The sequence below is a fragment of the Mirounga angustirostris genome, unplaced genomic scaffold (assembly GCF_029215605.1).
Source record: "Mirounga angustirostris isolate CCGP_5_RB_7025 unplaced genomic scaffold, mMirAng1.0.hap1 SCAF_8, whole genome shotgun sequence".
NCBI lineage: Eukaryota > Metazoa > Chordata > Mammalia > Carnivora > Phocidae > Mirounga > Mirounga angustirostris.
Window position 1 is genome coordinate 39,786,296 of NW_026991716.1, and position 19,808 is coordinate 39,806,103.

At 55.7% G+C, this 19,808-nt stretch overlaps 1 long non-coding RNA gene across 2 annotated transcripts in view; it reads left to right on the top strand.

The window, feature by feature from the left end:
* LOC123836955 (uncharacterized) overlaps positions 1-19,808 on the top strand; it is a 115,273-nt gene that overhangs the window by 55,463 nt on the left and 40,002 nt on the right. For both annotated transcript variants that reach the window (XR_010413636.1, XR_010413635.1), the window contains exons 7-8: positions 8,027-8,310; positions 13,173-13,236. This is a non-coding gene — a long non-coding RNA (uncharacterized LOC123836955). The remainder of the gene's footprint in view (positions 1-8,026; positions 8,311-13,172; positions 13,237-19,808) is intronic.

Consider the following 19,808-nt stretch of genomic DNA (forward strand, 5'->3'; position numbering starts at 1 on the left):
TCTCACCAGCACAAGCCTGCCCTTGCACCTAGCAAAAGCAAGGATGGTGTCAGGGCATAGGCCCACTTGCAGGGGACCTGGCCCAGAGAGAGGAGTGCCTTCAACAGGGGTGAGGGGCACCTGGGCCACGCCCACCCTCCCTCTACACCATGGCCAACTTGACTAGCCCCTCTCCCTCCTGGCCTTCCAGGCTCCTGGGGAAGGGATGCAGAGGCTCAGGAGAGGTGTCTTGCTCTGCTGCACCCCCCCGCCCCCCCGCCACTTCTTGCACCGGGGCTCTTGCCAGAGTTCAAACGGGCAAACATTAACAGACTCCTTCTTTTCTGTCCCTTCTCTGTCACTGACCTTTCAATAGTCTCCATTTTGTGTAGACCCCTGTTGAACTTGGCCTTTTGGGCGGTTCCAGACGTATGTTTAGTATTCCAACCAGTTACACTAATCTAATATCCCAAGTCACTATTAGTTGAGCTGATTTTCTCCTGGGGAAATGGAGTCCCGGAGGCAGGACAAGGACTTGCCAGCTCATACGTCCAGCCAGGGCGGAGCTCAGACCACAACCCTGGGCTTCCTCAGGTTCCCCAGCTGGCTGCCTCCTGGGGCTTGCTCCAAAACTCCAGGCGGGACCAGCTGCATAATTTGTGGGGTCTACCGCAAAATGAAAATGCAATGCCACTTGTGCAAACATTATTAAGAATCTCAAGATAGTGACAGCAGAGCATTAAACCAAGTATGCAGCCCTTCTACACATGGGGCCTTGTACAAGGACACAACTCACGTGTCTGCAGAGCTTGTCTGAACCCTAGGAATGTGGAAGGAGGAGGGGGGACCCCAGCCAGTTCGCCCCTGGGAGATCAGAGGATGCGCCCCTCCTTGCTGGATGTGTCTCGGAGTCAGCCAAGATTTCCAAGACCAGTAAAAGCCACCGTTTGGGGATCACTCCTGCGTGGAGGGTCAGTGGGGTGCAACGCCAGGCTTTCCAAAGGCGGTGGGGGGAGACAGACCCAGAGGTATATCTTTATTAGCAACTGGCTGTCTTAAACATCCCCCCCATGGAAAGTTCTTAGGGACCCCCAGGAGGGACTGGAGGTGCCCCCACAGCTACCAGCAGAGGTTCCAGGCGGAGTGATGAAGGACGTGCCGAGGGGGAGGAGGCGGCCACAGTTTCTACCACCTTATGCAAGAGGGAGAACAAAGGGGCTTTGCTGGGAGGTATTATAAGATTAAGTGGCTGGGTCCAGGACAAACTCAGCAAGCCCCTTGGGACCTGAATTAGCAACAGCAACTGAAAGGGGGGAATTAAAGCTCCTGGCCCTCTCACGGAGGCCCCCACTCCCTTAGTCCCCGCCTGGGCCTCCTCACAGAGCTAATCTGCTGCCTTGCCCAAGTTCCTGCCTGGGGCCTGTGAGAGGGGCTGGTCCCCTCCACTTAGAGGGGACTGGAGCCTTCCTGGGGAAGGAGCTGCCTGACCCCTGACCCCTGACCCCTGGGGCACAGGCTCTGAGCAGGCTGGGTGGCCCAATTTGGGCTGAACTTAGACACTTGGCTGAGCTCTAGATTTGAGGGGAAATCTCTGCTTCTCTCTGGGCCTCTCCTTCCTGCTGATAAAGTGGGAATTTGGGGCCATGGACCCAATGGCCATCCTGGGGGTCCTCGAGCTGGTTCCAACAGGCCTCAGGGTAGACACCTTTCAGCCACATGGGACAGGAGCGTCCCCAGTACAGATGAGACTTTGGAATCTTGGGCCAATGGGTGTCAGGTTAATTTAAAACAGGAGAGGGTGTTTGAGGTTCCACCATCTGGTCCCCACTGGCCTTCCCAGGTTCGCCTCCTTCTACCTCCCATGTGACAGTGTAAGCAACACACGCAGAGCTCTTTGCTCCTGCTGTTCCCACTCTGGAATTCCCTTTCCTGGCTGCCCCTTCACTTCTTGAGGCCCCGCTCTGTACATCCGGGAAGCCCCTCGGCCCCTCCTAACGTCTCTCAGGGCGCTTACTAAGCTGCAGCCTCCTCTCTGCCTCTGTCCTTATGCTTCTAGAGAGCGGGAGCCCAGCCGCGCCCGGGCCGCACAGGACGTGGGCCTGCGTGCAGCACCGGGATGTTCGTGGCCGGGACACGACGTTGGGAGCTCCCAGCGCTCAGGGGAGACAGGGATGACCAGGCGGCACAGCAGCTGAGGTGCCCGTGTGTTGAAGACATTGGACAGAATTACAGGGGTGATGGGAAAGGACAAAGCTGTGGGAATCTGGAAGTAGAAGTTTCCCCCGAGGCGAGACCTGGGGGGGGGGGGGAGAAGGCGGGAAGGACAGGAGGAGAAGAGCCTCCCAGGCAGAGGGAACCGAGGGTGTGGGGGCCCTGAGAGGGCCGGGGAGCTGTGCACTAGGAGCCGGGCCGGCCGGAGAGGGTGGGAGATGGGGCTGGGGTGGGCTGCGGAGGGGATTGTGGACCTTATCCGGAGGGCAATGCAAAGCTATTAAGGGGTTTTAGGCAGGCGAGTGAGTGAGGTGATAAGATTTGCATTTCTAAAAGATCACTTTCGCTGCTGTGTGGAGAGTGGATTAGGAGGACAAGAGGCTCTTGCGGTCATGAGAGGGGACTGGACAAATTGAGAGATTTAGGGTGGGAGTTGACAGAATTTGGAGGTTGGTGGGATTTGTAGGGAGAGGGAGGAGGAGGGGAGGCTCCAGGTTTCCGGCCTGTCCCTCGGGGTGGTCAGCGGTGCGAGCAGACAGCATGCATCTGGGCATTGTGTCTGCCCCCACCTGTTAGCAGGGCGTGGGGGTGTGGATGCTGGAGCCAGGGCAGCCTGGGCAGCCCTGTGGGGCCGCCCAACTGTTCTCCACACCAGTGTGCCAGTAAACATGTATGGAAGGACGGAAGGACACACACCCACACAGACTCAGATACACTGACCCTTAGGCTCACAGATACATTCACAGCACCTGCCTGGATACAGACATCCACACACCCACACACTTACCTGGAGCAGGCCCCCTGGCACGCACATGTTTACCTGTGTAAATAGATCTTAACTATTAATGATAAAAATAACCAGCATTTATTGATTGCATGGTCTGTACCAGGTGCTATTTCCAATCCTTCATATCCCATCGAGATGCGCAAACGTGGCCACAGCCCACTCACAGTACGTCTGCGCGCATCCCGTGCACCTACCCACGTGCGTATGTGCATGTAGGCGCGGGAATGTCATGCAGTACCTACTGTGAGGTACACGGTTGCATATTTATTACAAAGGCACAAATCGCTGCAGACGTATTTTCCAGCGCGCACATAGGCACACTCATATGTATACGGTCTACACACTCAGTTCCCACACGTCCGCTTCCTCTCTTGCGCGATGCGCGCATCCTCCTGTGCAACGGGAGAGTGGTCCACACGTGCACGTGCACCCCCTGTTTGTGTCACAGGCTCCTACACGCAGCACACACAGATACGAACTCTCTGACCCTTTCTCCCACAGGGCAATTTATGACCATCCGGGCTCATGTCCGGATTTGCCATTAACATTAATGAGGTGATGTCGCCCGGGTGTTCGGAAACCCTTGCCCGGGCGGGGGTGGCGGGGTGGCAACAGGGAGAGGACAGAGAGGCCGTGGTCACAGAGGAACAGCTAATTATCCGGCTGACCAAGGTTTGATTGTTTTTCCCACGGCTTCCACCACTGTCCCCAACACAAGACCAGGTTCTGGCTACACCAGAGGGGGGTGGGGGCGGGGAGCAGGACTAGGGAAGGGGAGGGGAAGAAGGGAGTGGGAGAAGGTGGGGGGGCGGTATGGTGACTGACCCCCATTTCAGTGTTGCCCCTCCCCCTTCCTCAGGAACACTCTCTGCCTAGAGCTATCGGAATTGTTTCCTGAAATGCTTCAAAATTCTTAAAGGTGTGAGTCTCTGTGGCCCTTCCTGCCCCACAGTGAACCTGGTATCAGAGTCAAATTCAACACCTTCATTTCAGGAACTTTTATTTGCTGACCCAGGGAGCATAAAAGGAGTCCCACCCCTGTGTTACCACCTTATGTTACCATCTAGCACAGGACACAGTAATAGCCACGCACAGTGCTCTTTGCCTCCTCCGTTCTCTGAACCAGCATTTTATGAACCATGAGACATTGTTTTAAGCCCTTCAACTTCCTACAGTCACCCAAATCCATGAAAAACCTTTCTAAGCAGGAGTGAGTATGGGCTTCCCATGAACTTATTAATCAGAGAAATGTCTCCCGAGCCTTTTGGGCATTACAATAAGAAAGGGAAATTACAAAATGAAAATGCAGTAACTGCAAATAACCTCTGCACACCTCTTTGGGGGAAAAAAAGACAGCTTTTTTTCCCCCAAAGATTTTATTTATCTATTTGAGAGAGAGAGCATGAGTGCGGAGTGGGGGAGGAAGGGGCAGACGGAGAAGGAGAAGCAGACTCTCCGCTGAGCAGGGAGCCAGATCCCAGGACCCTGGGATCATGACCTGAGCCACCCAGGCACCCCACAAATGTGACTTTCACATCCTTCATGCATCTGAGGCTCACAGGGGTCCTGTAGGGCTAGCAGAGTAGGTAGAGTTATCCCCATTTCACTGATGTGGAAGCGGACTGAGAAGGGAGAGGTTTGCCCATGATCATGTGGCTAAGGAGTGGCAGGGCTGAGCCTTGGCTCTTTCAAGCCACTTCTCTGAATCACATACTCCATGTTCTCTGTCATTTATTTGTAGGACTTCCTCCCAAAGCGTAACATGGATTACATTCCATGTGCTTTCAGGGAACTTTTCGTTAAATCTCCTGAATTACCTGGAGCAGTCCTGGGGTGGAAGGTGGAGAGTGTGGTCCCCAGCCAGAGATTAGGGTCATGGACTCTGGTGCTGGGAGGAATCTGGATGTCCTTGTCTTCCCATAGACCTAGATGGGGTCGAGGCGCCTGGCTGGCTCATTTGGTAGAGCAGTAGACGCTTGATCTCGGGGCCCTGAGTTCGAGTCACACATAGGGTGTAGAGATTACTAAAAATAAAAAAGATAGAAATGGGGACATCAAGGGCTTCTTGAGCCCAGATGGCACCAGGATGACTGCCTGGGACGCCCAGATCAAAGACTGGGGTGCTAAGGGGGGCCTCCAAGAGTCCTGGTTTAAATATCACCTTCAGGCATGTCCCCCTAAGGAATCATTAGCTTGGTTTTACAAACAAGGAAACTGGAACCCTGACAAGTCATTAGGGCAACAGTATTTATTGAACACCTATTATTATATTATGAAGCGCTGAGCTCAGTACTCAATATGATGAAGGGCTAAATGAGCACAGTTCTCGAGGTGCTTACAGTCTGGTGGGGAGGAAAGAGTTTGAGACTTGGGATCACAGAGTCTGGGTCTGAGTTCCAGATTAGAGGGCCATTTGTTTTTGAACAAACAACCCTGATTTAAAGTCACTTTAACCTCTCTGAGCCTCAGTATTCACATCTCTACAATGGGAATGTTCCTACTTTCCTTTAAGCCTGCCATTAAAAATTAGATCTATAAAACGCCCATGCAGTGCCCCTCACAGACGTGGTCCCCTCTTAATTTCCTGCCAGGCTCTGTTCTGTTCACTTCTTACCCCTCCCTCCCTTCTGGCTACTCCCTCAGGATCGACCACCTCTTTTGGAAAAATCTGAACTCTTGGCCCAACCTTATCAACTCCCCCACCATCCCCAGCCACATCCTAGCTTGAACAGGAGGGATGCTGTGAGCAACACGGGGGGGGGTGGTCAATAGCTCTCCTCTGCAGCCTCTCACGTCATCCATCCCCCACCCAGAGGAGACGAGACCCACAGGCACTCCCTCCCTCTTTCTCTGGCTTCCTCAGCCCAGAACACAGTTTTTCCCAGGAACACCCACTTCACCCAGCCACTGAAGTCCTTTCTCACTGCTCTTGAGGAGCTGACTCCAGAGAGACAAATGCAGAGATCGACAAGCCCCGGGATGTCCTAGGAGAGCTGGCTCAAAAGCCCCCCTCGGGACATTTGCTCTCCTCTCTGCTCTGCAGCTTCACTCCGTTTGGTGAAGGTGGCAGGGTTTGGGGTGGGGACAGCTGTGGCAGGACTCTCTAGCTGGACAGAACGTTGCCCCCATAAGTTTGGTGGGGTCTGCCAGGACTCTGCAGAACCTGGGCAGCCTTCCCTCTCTGTCCAGCCTGGATGAGGGTGAGCATCCCAGATAGGGATGGGGACTCCTGGGTCCCTGCCCCTGCTGTGCCTCTGCTCCAGCCTGGGCCTCAGATCTGCTTCTTGGGCTTTGGTCTCCTATCCTATAAAATGGTTGAATAACCTGCCCCTGGCTCCCACCAAATCTACGCAACCTGGTATATTACGGGCATCTCATAAAACTATGAAACACACTTAAATGCCTGCAGTGCCATTCAGATGGAACTGGGGTCCCTTGTGGAAACTTGGACAGAGCTGTGGGGTTCAGGGTAGACCACAGCACATTCTTGGTGGGCGGATGGGCTGCCCAGGCCGAGGGGCCATGCTTCCCTGGCCCTGTCCTTCCTTCAGCCTTAAGCTGTAAAAATGCCAGCTACACAGAGCCAGAGATGCCTCAGAATTCTTTTCAGGGGCAGCGTGAGGCAGCGGGTCCCGCCAACAGCAACACGGGGAGCCTGCCGGCTGCCTGGGCACCCTGGTCACGCCCCCAGCACGGAGCAGCTTCTCAGCAGCTTGTTTCCTGGGGCAGGTGGACTGGCGGGAGTCTCTCAGCACTCCTCCGGAGATTGCATGGCCTGTCCTGTCCAGGGGCACTGGGGCGGCGGGGGTGGCCACTGGGGGATGCCTGGAAACAGTGGGTTGGGAGGGAAGTGGCCAGGAATGTGAGCAGGGAGAGCAGGGTGTGAGAACAAACAGTGAAACCAGCAGGAACATGGATGTGGATGTGGGGGCAGGTGGGGGGCTCTGGCTAGGAGCACTGGCAGGCAGTCACTGGAGGGCAGGGCAGGGGCTGAGGGATGGGTTCCCAGGATAGAATGTCACACTGTCCCCCAGCACTCAGGCGGGGGGGTGGCGAATGTGGTGGGTACTGGGGTTCCTCTCCCGAACCTGCAAGCCAGGCCTCTCAGTGCTTGAGAGGTCTGAGATCCTACAGGGAGAGCTGGGGTCTGGGCCTGCTATGGGTTCTATGCCCTTTCTACCTAAGGCTAAGGAGCTCTTCCCAGAAAAGGGCCCGGAGCGCTTACATGGGCTTGCAGAATCAGGGGCTCAGGGTCACCAGGCTGAGGAGGCTGTCCATTCCATTTCTGCCTCCTTGCAGTACAACCGAAGGCAGATGGCCTCCTCCCTCTGAGACCTCAGGTCTCCGCATCTGTACAATGGGGATAACACAACCTCTGCACACCGCTGCAAGGGGAGTGGGGCCAGGCGGACCGGCGTGGGCCTCTGGAAGAAGCCGACAGGGCCCCAGAGGTGGTCTTTGTGGATGAGAGGGTGGGCACTGGGGAGGAGGGGGAGGGACACGGAGCTCCTGAGTACCTCTCGCCCTGCTTACTTAACAATAAGCGCGTGATTGAATGCGGCCCGTAAATCCTTTTCCGCCTGGGCCTCTCAGCTACCGCACCACAGGCTCAGAATTCAGTTTTAAACAAGTCTGGGATTAGGGCTGCAGCTGTGAGATGCAGGGGGTGTCTGTGTGTGGCGGGGTGCACTGGCCTGGGGGGGCTGGCCACGCTGCTTCCTACGCAGGGACCGGGAGTGGGGGGCGGGCGTGATGTCTGCTGGGCTAGGAAGGAGGATGGCGCAGCAACTATCTCAAGAGAGGTCTCGCGCCCTGGGGAGGGTTGGGGCCTTGCAGAGGGGTCCCCAGAACCACAGAATCTCAGGGCTGGGAGGGACCCCAGGCTTCATCATGCCACCAGGCCCTGGGCTGTACCGGGCAAATTTGGAAAGGGAGGGGGGAGGATGGGAAGCCACAATGGGTCATCACTGGTCTCACTTTCCATATATGAAATGTCTTTGAAGCAGAGCCTGCTTCTCAGTTCCCATGAGGCTTTGTCTGGTGTTTCAGCTTTTCAGAGAGCTGGGAGCCAGGGTCGGAGAGGGACCCTGGAACCCTAGCTCGAGATGAGGATGAAGACAAGTGCAGCTGTGGGAAGCAGTCTTCAGATCTGGGAAAGGCTTCCCGTGGAGCCGGAGTGGGTGTCTGCAGGGTCACCCCACCTGGCAGGATTAATACCAGCGGGGGAGAGGCCACCCAGATCAGACAGCCCAGAGCCCCAGCTTCGTGGCAGGAAGGGTGCCGCCCTGGGAAGGAAGAGCGCAAGATCCCCGTATGGAAAGAGAGCAGCTGAGGTGGGTATCGCCACGTGGCTGGTTGCTACAGAGGAGAGTCGGCATCGCTGAGGGGGCAGCAGGTTTCGGATTTAAGAACCTGCACGGCGATGGCACCACTCTGCCTGCCCGGCTCGGACCCTGGCCTCACACTATCAGCAGTGCGTGGGCAAGTTACTTCATCTCTCCAAGGCAGTGACCATGAGGGTTAAAGAAGATAATAATTCAAGAAATGTTTGTCCCACTCCCCCAGGAAGGGTCTTGGAAATTCTACAGTGCATAGAAATGGAACCTTTCCCCATGAGCTGGTCTGTTCCAAGGCATAGTGGGATGTTTGTCCCAGGGTATGATGGTGGGATGTTTGCCCTATAGACCACTGACTCCTTTCTACACTAGCTAGACGTCCTTCCCTCAGCTCCCAGGACACCCTGTGCTTTGTGATTTCCTTGACTTCTTCCTCTACCTACTCTGGAGAGAGAGGGCCCGGGATCTCAACCACCTCTTTGGTTCCTGCTACCACCTTCACCTGCAGATCCTATCTCCAGCCTCACCTCTGTCCTGGACCCCTCCCTCCACCCCTCGCCCAAGCCAGACCCGCTCCTTCTCTGATTTCCTTGCTCACCCATGAGGTCAGCCCAGCCGCGACTCCTGAGCTCCATTACCAGACAGCCGTCATGGACAAGGTCCCATCAGTTCCGCCTTCCAAATCTCCCGGGTCCTCCTAGGCTCTCTTCCTCCTCACCAGAGCTGCTTCCTCTATCTGATTCCTCACAGCTTCTCTGGCATTTCATCCAGTCCCCCCTATACCCACCCCCCATCTATCCCCAGCAGGTCACGGATGAGTTGCTTAAAATGAACATTGTGTCATACTTTAAAAAGCTCTGACAGTTACCACTCTGGCCTACACTCCTCACATTTTCCTACCTCTGTGCCATGGTAGAAGCTTTTTCCTTTGCCTAAAATACTTTCCTCCGCTTCTCCAACCTCAGTGGAGCCTCCATCATTTCCTCAGGCTCGTTCCCTGTCCTAAAACCCTCCAGTGGTCCTTCTAGGCCTCCGGAAGCAAGTCCTGGGTCACGGTCCCAGGAGGCCTCCAAGACTGTCTTAAAGGGGTAACTGAAGGGAGTTGGATGCTGGGCTCTTTACAGCGATGTGAGCAGAGCTGAGGGAACCAACACGGGATGGAGCCAGCGACTGGCCTGAAAGAAACAGGGAGGCAGCTGTAGCTTCTAGAGAGGGGTCATCTGCGGCCATAGATAGAGGGACACAACTCCCTGCCCAGCTGTGGTCTAGCAAGACTGCTAGGGGGCCTCTCTCTCTTCCCCTCCTGAGATTACCTCCTGGTGCTTCCCACTGGCTCCATTCAACGAAGCCAGAGGGCAGGGGACCTGGGGTGATACAACCCGTGGGAGCCAGCCTCCCCAGAGAAGGGTGGAGAATGGACCTGGGGGAGAATAGCCCTCGTGGGCCCCAGCTCCCGGTGCGGTTGACTTGGCGCTCTGGCCCCAGCCCACCTCTAAGTGGCATGCCTTGCACACCCTCTAGCACTCCAGTGGGCCCCCGAACCCGCAGTGCCCCAAATTGCCAAGCCTTTACCTTTGCAATGCTGTTCCCTGGGCCCTTTCCTGCTTCCTGTGTTGGCTGAGACCTGCTCATCCTTGGACTCTCAGCTGTGCTTGTGCCTCTGGCCCGAGGCCCTGAGTCTGTGCTTCCAAGGCCCCCTGGGCCCACCTTCATCAGGCACTTAACTCTCATCGTCCCAGTCTCTTCACTCACCCTGAGGACTGTGTCTCAAAAGTGCTTATTTGCTGCCCTCCTTGTGGTAGGTGTTCACTGAAATGCTTCTGGAACCGAATCCTAGCGCCTGTGCCTCTGGAGAAGGCTCATGTTCTGGCCCCAAGACCGCCATCTCCTCGAGAGCAGGAAACAAGTCTAACTCCATTCGGTATCGCCCTAGCGCCTGATGCAGTGGCTTTTTCTTTCTTTCTTTTTTTTTTTTAAAGATTTTTATTTATTTATTTGAGAGAGAGAGAATGAGAGACAGAGAGCATGAGAGGGAGGAGGGTCAGAGGGAGAAGCAGACTCCCTGCCGAGCAGGGAGCCCGATGCGGGACTCGATCCCGGGACTCCAGGATCATGACCTGAGCCGAAGGCAGTCGCCCAACCAACTGAGCCACCCAGGCGCCCGCAGTGGCTTTTTCAATAAGGTTTGTCGATTGCTCGTATGAAGGAATGAATGTGTGGGAGGCAAAGCAGGCAGAAAGAGGGGGACAGGCAGACCCTGTGCTCCGAGAGTTCGGGGAAGACCTTGCTCCTAGCTACGGAGAATCAGGGAAGACTCTCCGAGGGCTAACTTGGAGCCGGCCCTGAAGGATGAAATCGTGAGGAGGGGCTGGGAGAAACACTTCCAGGCGGGGCATGGCATGGCCGAAGGGCCTGAAGGACGGGGGAGCGTCAGTTGCGACGTGAAGGGGGCCACCTAACTTCCTGGGCTTTCCTCTGGGCAGTCTGTCCCTCTCTTTTCCTCCTGCTTCTCTTCCCATTCCTGCCCTACCTCCTCCAGGAGTCCTGTGATATCTGCCCCTCTGGGTGCTCCTGGACTCTGGGGCTCCGCACCCCCAAGTGTAGCGCCCCTCCCCCTCTGCCCAGCCTGAGCTGGCTCCAGAGGCCGGTGTTCCCGTGTTCTCCCCCTGCCCCCGCTTCTTTGGGCCCTGGCTGGGAGCCTCTGAGGGCTTGAGCTGTGAGTTCGAGTTTGGACAGGAGCCTGCTCATCCCCCAGTGACGTGTTGGGGCTGTCTGGGCCACAGGGAGCCAGACGTGAAAACCGCCAGTCAGCGGAGCAGGGTGGCCGGCCACAGTGCGCCAGCCTGAGTGCCCGCCCTGCCCCTCCTGCCCCTCCCTTCCCTGAGGGATGTCCCCAGTGGACTGGCCAGTGGCCCGAGGCTCCAGGGGAACATGCTTTTTGCAGGCTGTGGCTGAAGGAGGATGAACCCGCTGTCCTGCCAGCTCTGTGTGGCGAAGAGGGAGGTGCCCTTTGCCAACCGGCACCCCATGGGACGCCAGCCCCAGGGAGAGTGACCGAGGCTCTGGCCTCTACTCCCTAACCCACTGGTCCTTTTCCCCTTGGGGCCTTTGATGGGAAGGCCAGAGCTTCCAGGACTGGGGGGAGTGACTCCCAAGAGGGTGTTCACAGGCCTGGGCTCAGGCCTGGAAAAAGCCCGTGTGGATGGAGGCCACTGACTTCTAGGGTACAAACCAGCTGGCAGACTGTGGCGGGGCAGAGAGCGGGGGCTCCTTCCATGGCCCTGGTGCTTGGGGCCCCTGAGGGCCCATTGCGGCTGAGAGCTGAGGCCGGGGGTGGGGGAAAGAGGCCAGAAAGGCCCCAACCGATCCTCCCAGGCCTCCTCCTCTGCCAGCCCTTCCCCCCAGCCCTCCCAGGCCTGAGGGCAGGCACCCAAGGGAAAGGGGCCCTCAGCCCGCTCCAGTGATGCAGACAGAGGCCTCCTCTGAGAGGGACCAGGCGTGGAGGAGTGGGCACCAGGGGGTGAGGCTGTCTTAGGGGGTGAGGAGTCTGAACTGGGCTTGCTCCCCACTGGTGGAAGGCAAACAAAAACAGAGCTCACTCTTACCCTCCACAGGCAGCCCCCCTGCAGTGAGGGGTCTACTTCCCTGGCTGTTGGTTTTCCTCCAGAGTAAGAAAGAGAATCAAGACAAGGATCCCATTTCCTTCAGATTCGCTTATTGCTTCAATCTGTCTCTCCCTCGGTGTTTGCCTTGTTTGTTCCTTCCTTTTTTCGTTCAGTAAATAAATGTATCTGAGTACCTGACAAGTACTTGGCCTTTTGCTTGGTAAGCTCTGGGGGCTCTGAAGAAGTGGGAAATGAGAGTTCCTAACCTTTAAAAAAAAAAAAATTATTTATTTGAGAGAGACAGAGAGCACAAGCCCGGGAGCAGCAGAGGGAGAGGGAGAAGCAGGCTCCCTGCCGAGCAGGGAGCGCGATGCGGGGCTCGATTCCAGGACCCTGAGATCATGACCTGAGCTGAAGGCAGACGCTTAACGACTGAGCCACCCAGGTGCCCCTTTTTTATTTTTTAAATTTTTATTTATTTATTTATTTTAAAGATTTTATTTACTGGCACAGAGAGAGACACAGCGAGAGAGGGAACACAAGCAGGGGGAGTGGGAGAGGGAGAAGCAGGCTTCCCGCCAAGCAGGGAGCCTGGTGTGGGGCTTGATCCCAGGACCCTGGGATCATGACCTGAGCCGAAGGCAGACGCTTAATGACTGAGCCACCCAGGCGCCCCAATTTATTTATTTTTTAAAAAAATATTTATTTATTTATTTGACAGAGAGAGACACAGCGAGAGAGGGAACACAAGCAGGGGGAGTGGGAGAGGGAGAAGCAGACTTCCTGCCCACCGAGCAGGGAGCCCGATGTAGGGCTTGATCCCAGGACCCTGGGATCATGACCTGAGCCGAAGGCAGACGCTTAACCGACTGAGTCACCCAGGCGCCACCCCCCGCCTTTTTGGGAGCAAAAATCTTCCTGATGAGTGATGACCAGACTACACCCCCTCTCTCAGCAAACTGCCTATGTCACCAGCCTGGGTTAACAATTCCTAAATGCTACCAGCCTCGCGGGGGAGGCAGACATGAAACCGAGAACTAAACACAGTGTGAGAGATGCTAAATGGGTTTGATTTCTGACTAAGTCTCTTACCTCTTTGAACCTGGGTTTCTTCAGCTTTGAAGGGGGAATACTTATATCACCTCCCTGTGTCACTGTGGAGAATGAATGAAACAAACTCTAGAAAGGGCCTAGCAGTGTCTGGTGTATATTAAGTGTTCATGTATATGAATCCTCTTTCCCTCTTATCCCTAGGTCCCTAGGAGATCGGCACTATTATCACTCCATAGTACGGAAGAGGAAACTGAGGCACAGCAAGGTAAAACAGTGTCACACGGCTGGTAGCAAAGCTGGGATCTACACCTCCTTGGTCTGGCATCAGAGTCTTTGCTTTAAGCCACCACTCTGTATTGCTTTTCTAGAGCGGCTCTGTTTCCTCACCATGGAATGAGCCTCTAAGTCCCACTCAGCTTCTTGCAGATCACTTCTGTTGGAACAAAGGATCCAGGAGAGAAAATGGAAGTCCTAGAGAAAATGTTCTGCCTTTCCTAAAAATACAAGTTCAAGTTTAAGCATCGAAGCAAGGAGGGGAAGGAAGTCTCCAAAGGACCAACTTTAAGGAGTGGTAGGAACATCAGCCTGGAGCTAGTAGAGCTAGGTTCGGGTTTTGGTTCTGTTACAAAGCCACCCCTCTAGGTGGTGGCAAGAATAAGATCTATAAAAGTGCTTTGAGGCCCTGTGTGCCTTCCATGGCCTGACCAAGGGCCAGCCTTATACCAAGGCCTCACATCCGGCTCTTCCACAGACTGTGAGCTCCACCAGGGCAGGGCCGGGTCTGCGCTTTGCTCCCAGCTCTTGGCCCCCTTGCTGGCCCATGTAGTGCTCTATAAATGCTTGCTAGATGAAGAAACCAAAGAGGCACCTCCCGAATGTCAGACCTTTACACCAAGAGACCTCCTTTCCTTTTCCCGTTCTGGGGGCCTGATACCTCCCTGTCCTGGGATTTCCAGGACAGCAGCCAGGGATGCCAAAGGAACATTTTTTGCCAAGGTCCAGGAGGAGCACCTGCCTAAGCCACCCTGACCTCCCCCTAGCCCTCTCAATCCTGAGTATCCCAGCCCTCAGGGTGCCTAGCAATGCCCAGAGTCTGCTGGACCCAGACCAAATCCCACAGCCCCCAAGGCACAGACAGGTGGCCCAAGAGGAACCAGGTCATTTCAGTTTCACACAGAGAAACTGCCAAAGTTTTTCTCTGAACACACTGGCCTTCTACCCACAGTCTCCCAGGGACCTATCCGGGAGAGCAGGAGTGCGTGTGGCTGAGCCCTCTCTCAGAATTTCATTTCGTAAAGTGCACCCTATATTCTAAGCCATGAGGTCAGTGGTTAGTTAAAGAGATCTATGGTGAATCCCTTTGTAAACTGGGGAGAGAATTCCTTGAGGGAACCTTTGTACACATCTAGATTTGTTTAAAGGAAAGCAAAAACTTGCCCCAGGCTTCCTGTTTCACAGAAGGGGAAACCAACGTCTTGAGGGTCCAAGCACCTTGCTGGGTGGGGGAGAATCTGAGTGGGGAGGAGGCCTGTCCCCCTGGGAGGAGCTGGGAAGGAGGGAGACTCTATGGCCCAGCAGGCAAGAGCCGGGGATGGAAAGGGGGGGCCTGCGCTGCCACGTGGGAGTGCCAGCAGGGGTGAACCAGGACAGCCTGCCCCAGCTGAGGACTGGCCAGAAGTCTGCTTATCTGACAGTCCAGTTTGGGTCAGTGGACCTCCATCCACGTGGATAAGACAGCATCGTGTATACCAGGGTCTGAGCCAGTGCCCAAAGCAGTGCCTGACAGGGCGGGGCTCGGCTGGTCATTGCTGGATAATCACCCAGAATGTCTAGAATGGAGTCCTCTGCTCGGCAGATGGTTATTAGTGAGGGAATAAGTTGGGTATGCAAAGCCCTAGGGCTCCATGGGTGTTTCTTGATCACCCTCTGTAGGCTTAGGGCAATACTTGGTGCTGCTGGGGGAGGGGTGTTGCCTGTGGATGGGGGTACGTAGTGGAATAATCAGCAAGCACGGTCAGTCCTCAGCCTGAGGAGGGCCCTCATCTGTAGGAGGGGGCTGACATATCCTGCCCCAGAGAATTTGAGGTTAGAGAACACGGCGGTAGAAACAGCAGAGTACATAAAAACTCCAGCCCTAGAATTGCTCATTCTTTAATTCATTTGTTTGACAACTATTTATTAAGCACCTACTATCTCCCAGGCACCAGTTTAGGCTCTGGGGATATAACAATGAAAAAAAACCGGATTAAACCCTCTTCCTTCATAGAGCTCACATTCTGGTAGGAAGAGATAGTAAAAAACAAGATAAACGTGTGCATACACATGTCAGTAGCCAGAATTGCTCTGAAGAAGCAGAAAGCAGGGTGGGGGGGCGGGGACATAGAGAGGCGATGGTGGGCTATTTTATGCAGGAAGGGCAGGTAATGCTTCTCTGAAAAAGTGACATTTGAGCAGAAACCTGCTGGAATGAGTCCTGTGGATATGCAGGGAAGAGCATTTTAGGCAGGGTGCAAAGGCCCTGGGGCAGGTGTATGTTGGTTGTGTTGAAGAAACAAGCGAGGCTGGAGTGGGATGATGGGGTGTGTGGAGGGTCTGAGTTCAGGGACGTAGCAGGGGAGCAGGCCACGTGGGGCCTTGGCAGTCATAGGACAACCACGTTTCCCGTGGGCAGACGAGGGATATGATCTGACTCACACTTTAACAGGCCCACTGTGGCCAATGTGTAGAAAATTCACTATAAGAGACCAGGTGTGGCTGAAGCAGGAGACCATTGCGAGGGCCCCGCAGCGGTCCAGGCAAGAGGCGATAGTGGCCAAGATAGCTGAGAGTAGTGGCCATGTGAGTAGAGGACAGAAAGCAGTGGGATTCCAGCTCTGCAGCTTTCTAGCTGTGTGCCCTTGGGCAGATTACTTAACCTCTCTGGGCCTCTATTTTCTCATCTAGAAAACAAGGTTGATAAAAATATCCACCTACTTACCTGGTGGGATTTTTGTGATGCTTGCACGAGGCATAAGCCCAGTGCCAGGCTCATACTTGGGGCTCCCTCAGGGACAACTCTTAGTCATTATTAACTCCCAGGAACCCAGTGCCCCGGGAACCACATATTCATGGTGGAATTAACAGAGCCCCAAACCCCCCGGAAAAAGAAGTGAGGGGTCAGTTGGCTTAGCGGGGAGAGAGCTTTAAACGTGTTTAAATCCCCAGGGTCTTAGGGCTCAGGAGGCTACTGTCCTCTCCCTGCCCGTCTCTTGCTCCCATGCCCCGGGGCAGAGGTGCCCTTGGCCTCTTGTTTATTTGTTTGCCTTTTACCTGCGTTGAAGTTTCAGCTGAGAAACCGGCCCCACCAGTTGCCGGGCCCAGCATCCCCTCCCCCCAATGGGCTTCCAGCTGTCCTGCAAAGTCCACAGTGCCCAGGAACAATGCAGGGGAGGGGACAGCTGGAAGTCTGACAGCCCTCTGAGCTCCCTGGCAAGCACGTGACCCCGGGGGGATGACTGTTGGAAGTAATGATGGGGAACAGACCCAGGGAAGGGGGAGGACTAGGGAGGAAACTCAGGTCTCTGGGCAGGTGCTGGGGGCCGTGGTGCCTGCAGGACTGGCTCTCCCGGCTCGGGACCCGGCCATGGCTCTGCCAGACAAGGGATGGCTCTCAGGACAGCTGGGGACATTTGCCTGCCCTGGAGGACATCGGCATAGAAGCCTGAAGGGACAGGCCCAGAAGGGGTTGGTCTAGCCCTGCTGCACCCGTTTATTGATTCCCTCTTTCATCTATTTATTCCAAATACTGAAGCCTATTGCGTGCCTCAGCCTGGGCTTAAAAATTTTCCTCCTACAAGGAACGTTTCTTAGAGAAAGTGAGAGGAGAGAGAGGAAGTGACTTTTCCAAGGTCACGTAGTAATTTTCTGCAAAGCCCTTCCAGGACTCCTGACTCCCTGTACAGTGCTCTGACCAGTAAGTGCCCCTAATGCTCTGGCCACCTCTTGGGTGGCAGAGGCCAGCCTGTGCCTGTCTCTGGGAGCTCCCGCCTTAGGCCATCTACATCTGCCCGGTTACCTGGGAGGGGGCGGGTGTGTGTGTGTGTGTGTGTGTGTGTGTGTGTGTGTGTCCTGGACCAGCCGGGGAGGGGTGGCGCCTCTCAGCCATGTGGCTTCAGCCTACTCAGGGTCATCTCCCTAGATCAGTTTTTAAGTGGGAATGGATTTGTCTGCCAACTTGTCAAGGTCACTGTGGGGAACACGAACATGTTTTTCTAAAGCCCTCCCTCCCCCCCAACAGAGAGGAGCAGTGCAGGTCAAAGCAGGGATGGGGGCAAGAAGGTGAGTTCCTGGTTCCTGGGCTGGGCATCTGGCTTGGCAGCTAATAAGCCTGTCACTTCTGGGAAGTCTGTGGCTGTGGGTAGTGGGGGCTGTGGGGAGAGCCACCCTACCCTTGGGGAGTCTACTCAGGGAGACACAAATGCTGCCTGTGGGGAGTCCCCAGGCTCCTAAACCCGAGGGCTTAAATTCGGAAGAGTTTATCCAGTGGTTCTGTGGGCCCCACTGGCCCCATGGCACCCCAGAAATTGGTGTGTGAGCTAGGCACCTACCCTAATCTCCAGCTCAAAAAGGTAGGAGGCCTCCACCTCTGGCCATGGAGACTGACACACACGGGGTCTCCCGGCCCCTCCGTGCCAGATGGCCAGACCTGCTCTGTCTTTACACCTCTGGTCCCCATGCAGCTGTGTGTCCAGTTCTGTCTAGTCTCGCTCCTTTGGCACCGCTTCTGGAGTCAGGGTTGGGGGGGGCGTGGTGGGACCCAGCAGTGACTTCCATGAGACTATCACTCTAGGGGAGTGCCCCATAGACAGCCCTGTGCACGGCCACCGCTCACATGCACACACACACACACACACACACATCGGCCTCTCTCAAGTCCCCGTGTTGCTGGACACTCAGAATTATGGATCCAGCCACCCAAGACCACATGCTGACTGTTGCCCCCAGAATAGGCCCGTGGTCCAGCCTGGGCAGCCCCATCCTTCCTCATTGGCCTCAGCATCTGTGTCCAGGTGGCTTTGGGCCTCAGGCCGCACCCCACAAGGCTCTTCTCCTTGTTGTAGGCTCTGGCAATGCCAGCCTAGCCGAGAGAGATGCCCAGAGCCTGCTTTGTATCCGGCCCAGGCTCCCGGTGCTGGGGAGGGTGGTGGGAATAGTGCTGAAGGTCAGGGCTGGGGCCAGCGGGGCCTGGGAAACTGCAGAGTCCACGGTGGGTCAGGAGGGCCCAGCCTCTGTTTGTTGACCCTGAGCTGTGGACATAGGAGAAAGCACCACATCCCTTCCTGCATCTCCTCCCTGGGCTGCGTTCTGCCCTCCTCCTGTCCCTGGTGCCCTGTGGTCACGGGCCCTGCCCCCAGCCAACGACCCAGGCTTCTCCCCTTCTTGTCCATTTCCCCGCTCTCCAGCCACCCCACTCCAGGCCCACTCCAAGGGGGGCTTACATGTAAAAATATCCCAGCTTTTTTTAAGCTTGTTATCTACTATTTTTATCAGATGGTCCAAGCAAAGCATGGCCGAAAAAAGGGAAAATCATACAGCAATGTTTGCCAAGCTCAATAGAAATAGCAACGGGTGGGCTATTTTTAACAAGATGAATACCCCTGTCCTCTGAGGTCTCCCCTGGCCCCACACCAGCATCCTTTGTCTCTCTGCCTGGACAGCAGATTTTAAAATACGCCCACAGTCACCAAACCACTAAATGCACCCAAGACGGTGACTGAGGCACTTGGAGCCAAGGAGGACCATGGGGGGGTATTTTTTCCCTTCTCCTTGCCTCCCCTGAAGGAAATCACACTCTTTTGTTTGAAAAACCTTCCAGGTTGGTTTTCGAGGCCTTTTCCTGGTTGTCCCACTCCCACGGGAACAGCAGAGGTTACTCTGAAACATGCAGTGGTTTGGGCAAGAGTGATCCCAGAGGCCTGGTATGGCCCGCGGTGGTTCCTGTGCCGGGCTGTGGCAGAGCACTCACAGAACGAGCCCGCAGCAGCCAGGCCCCGCGGAGCAGAGTTGGGGGAGACGTCGGGGGTGCGGAGGACTGCCTGAGGTGGGAGGCACAGAGGGGGTTCTTCACTGGGCCTCTCTGCTCGGTCACGGCAAACCTGACGGCTAGCGGGTCCTCTGAGCTGCAGTCTGCACAGAAAAGAGTCACACACCTGTCGCCGTGGGAAGCCACCTCTCGTGGGCCGAGCAGCACGGGAGACTTAGGGAGAGAGTGAGTTACAGCCTCTATCCAGGCCTCTGTGTCCCCCTGTGTACCAGGAGGGGCCTGCTGGACTCTCCCGGGCTTTGGGGATGTGTGGTTGGGAAAGAAACGGAAAACAGAAACAAAAGGTAACATGCTCTTAGGGGAGGCATTGAATGAAACACTTTCTATCCCATTATTATTCCCTGACTTAATCTTCACCCCAACTCTGTGACTGCTCTCTGCTGAAGTTTACAGAGCATCCCTCTTCCCTGGTGGCTGGAGGGAACACCCAGGGAAGGCCTCGAATCATGTGCCCATCCTGGGGCCAATCTTTCTGGCCAAGGGGATGGGATCCTGTGATTGGCTGTCTCTGATCCCAGGCCTTCCCTGCGGCCAGTCCCAGGTTCATGGGGACAGCAACTGCAGGTAGTGGGGGGACTGATGCTGGGGAGAAGGGGGGGAGGGGCTGGGCAGAGAGACTGGGAGCGCCCCCTACAGGTGGTGGAGCTGGGCACTGACTCCAAACACCCTTCTCCCATGCCCTCCTGGGGACCCTGTTCGGAAAGGTATTCTGCTACAGGTCCGGGCAAAAGGAGGGAGAAGTGGGTCCCGGGCAG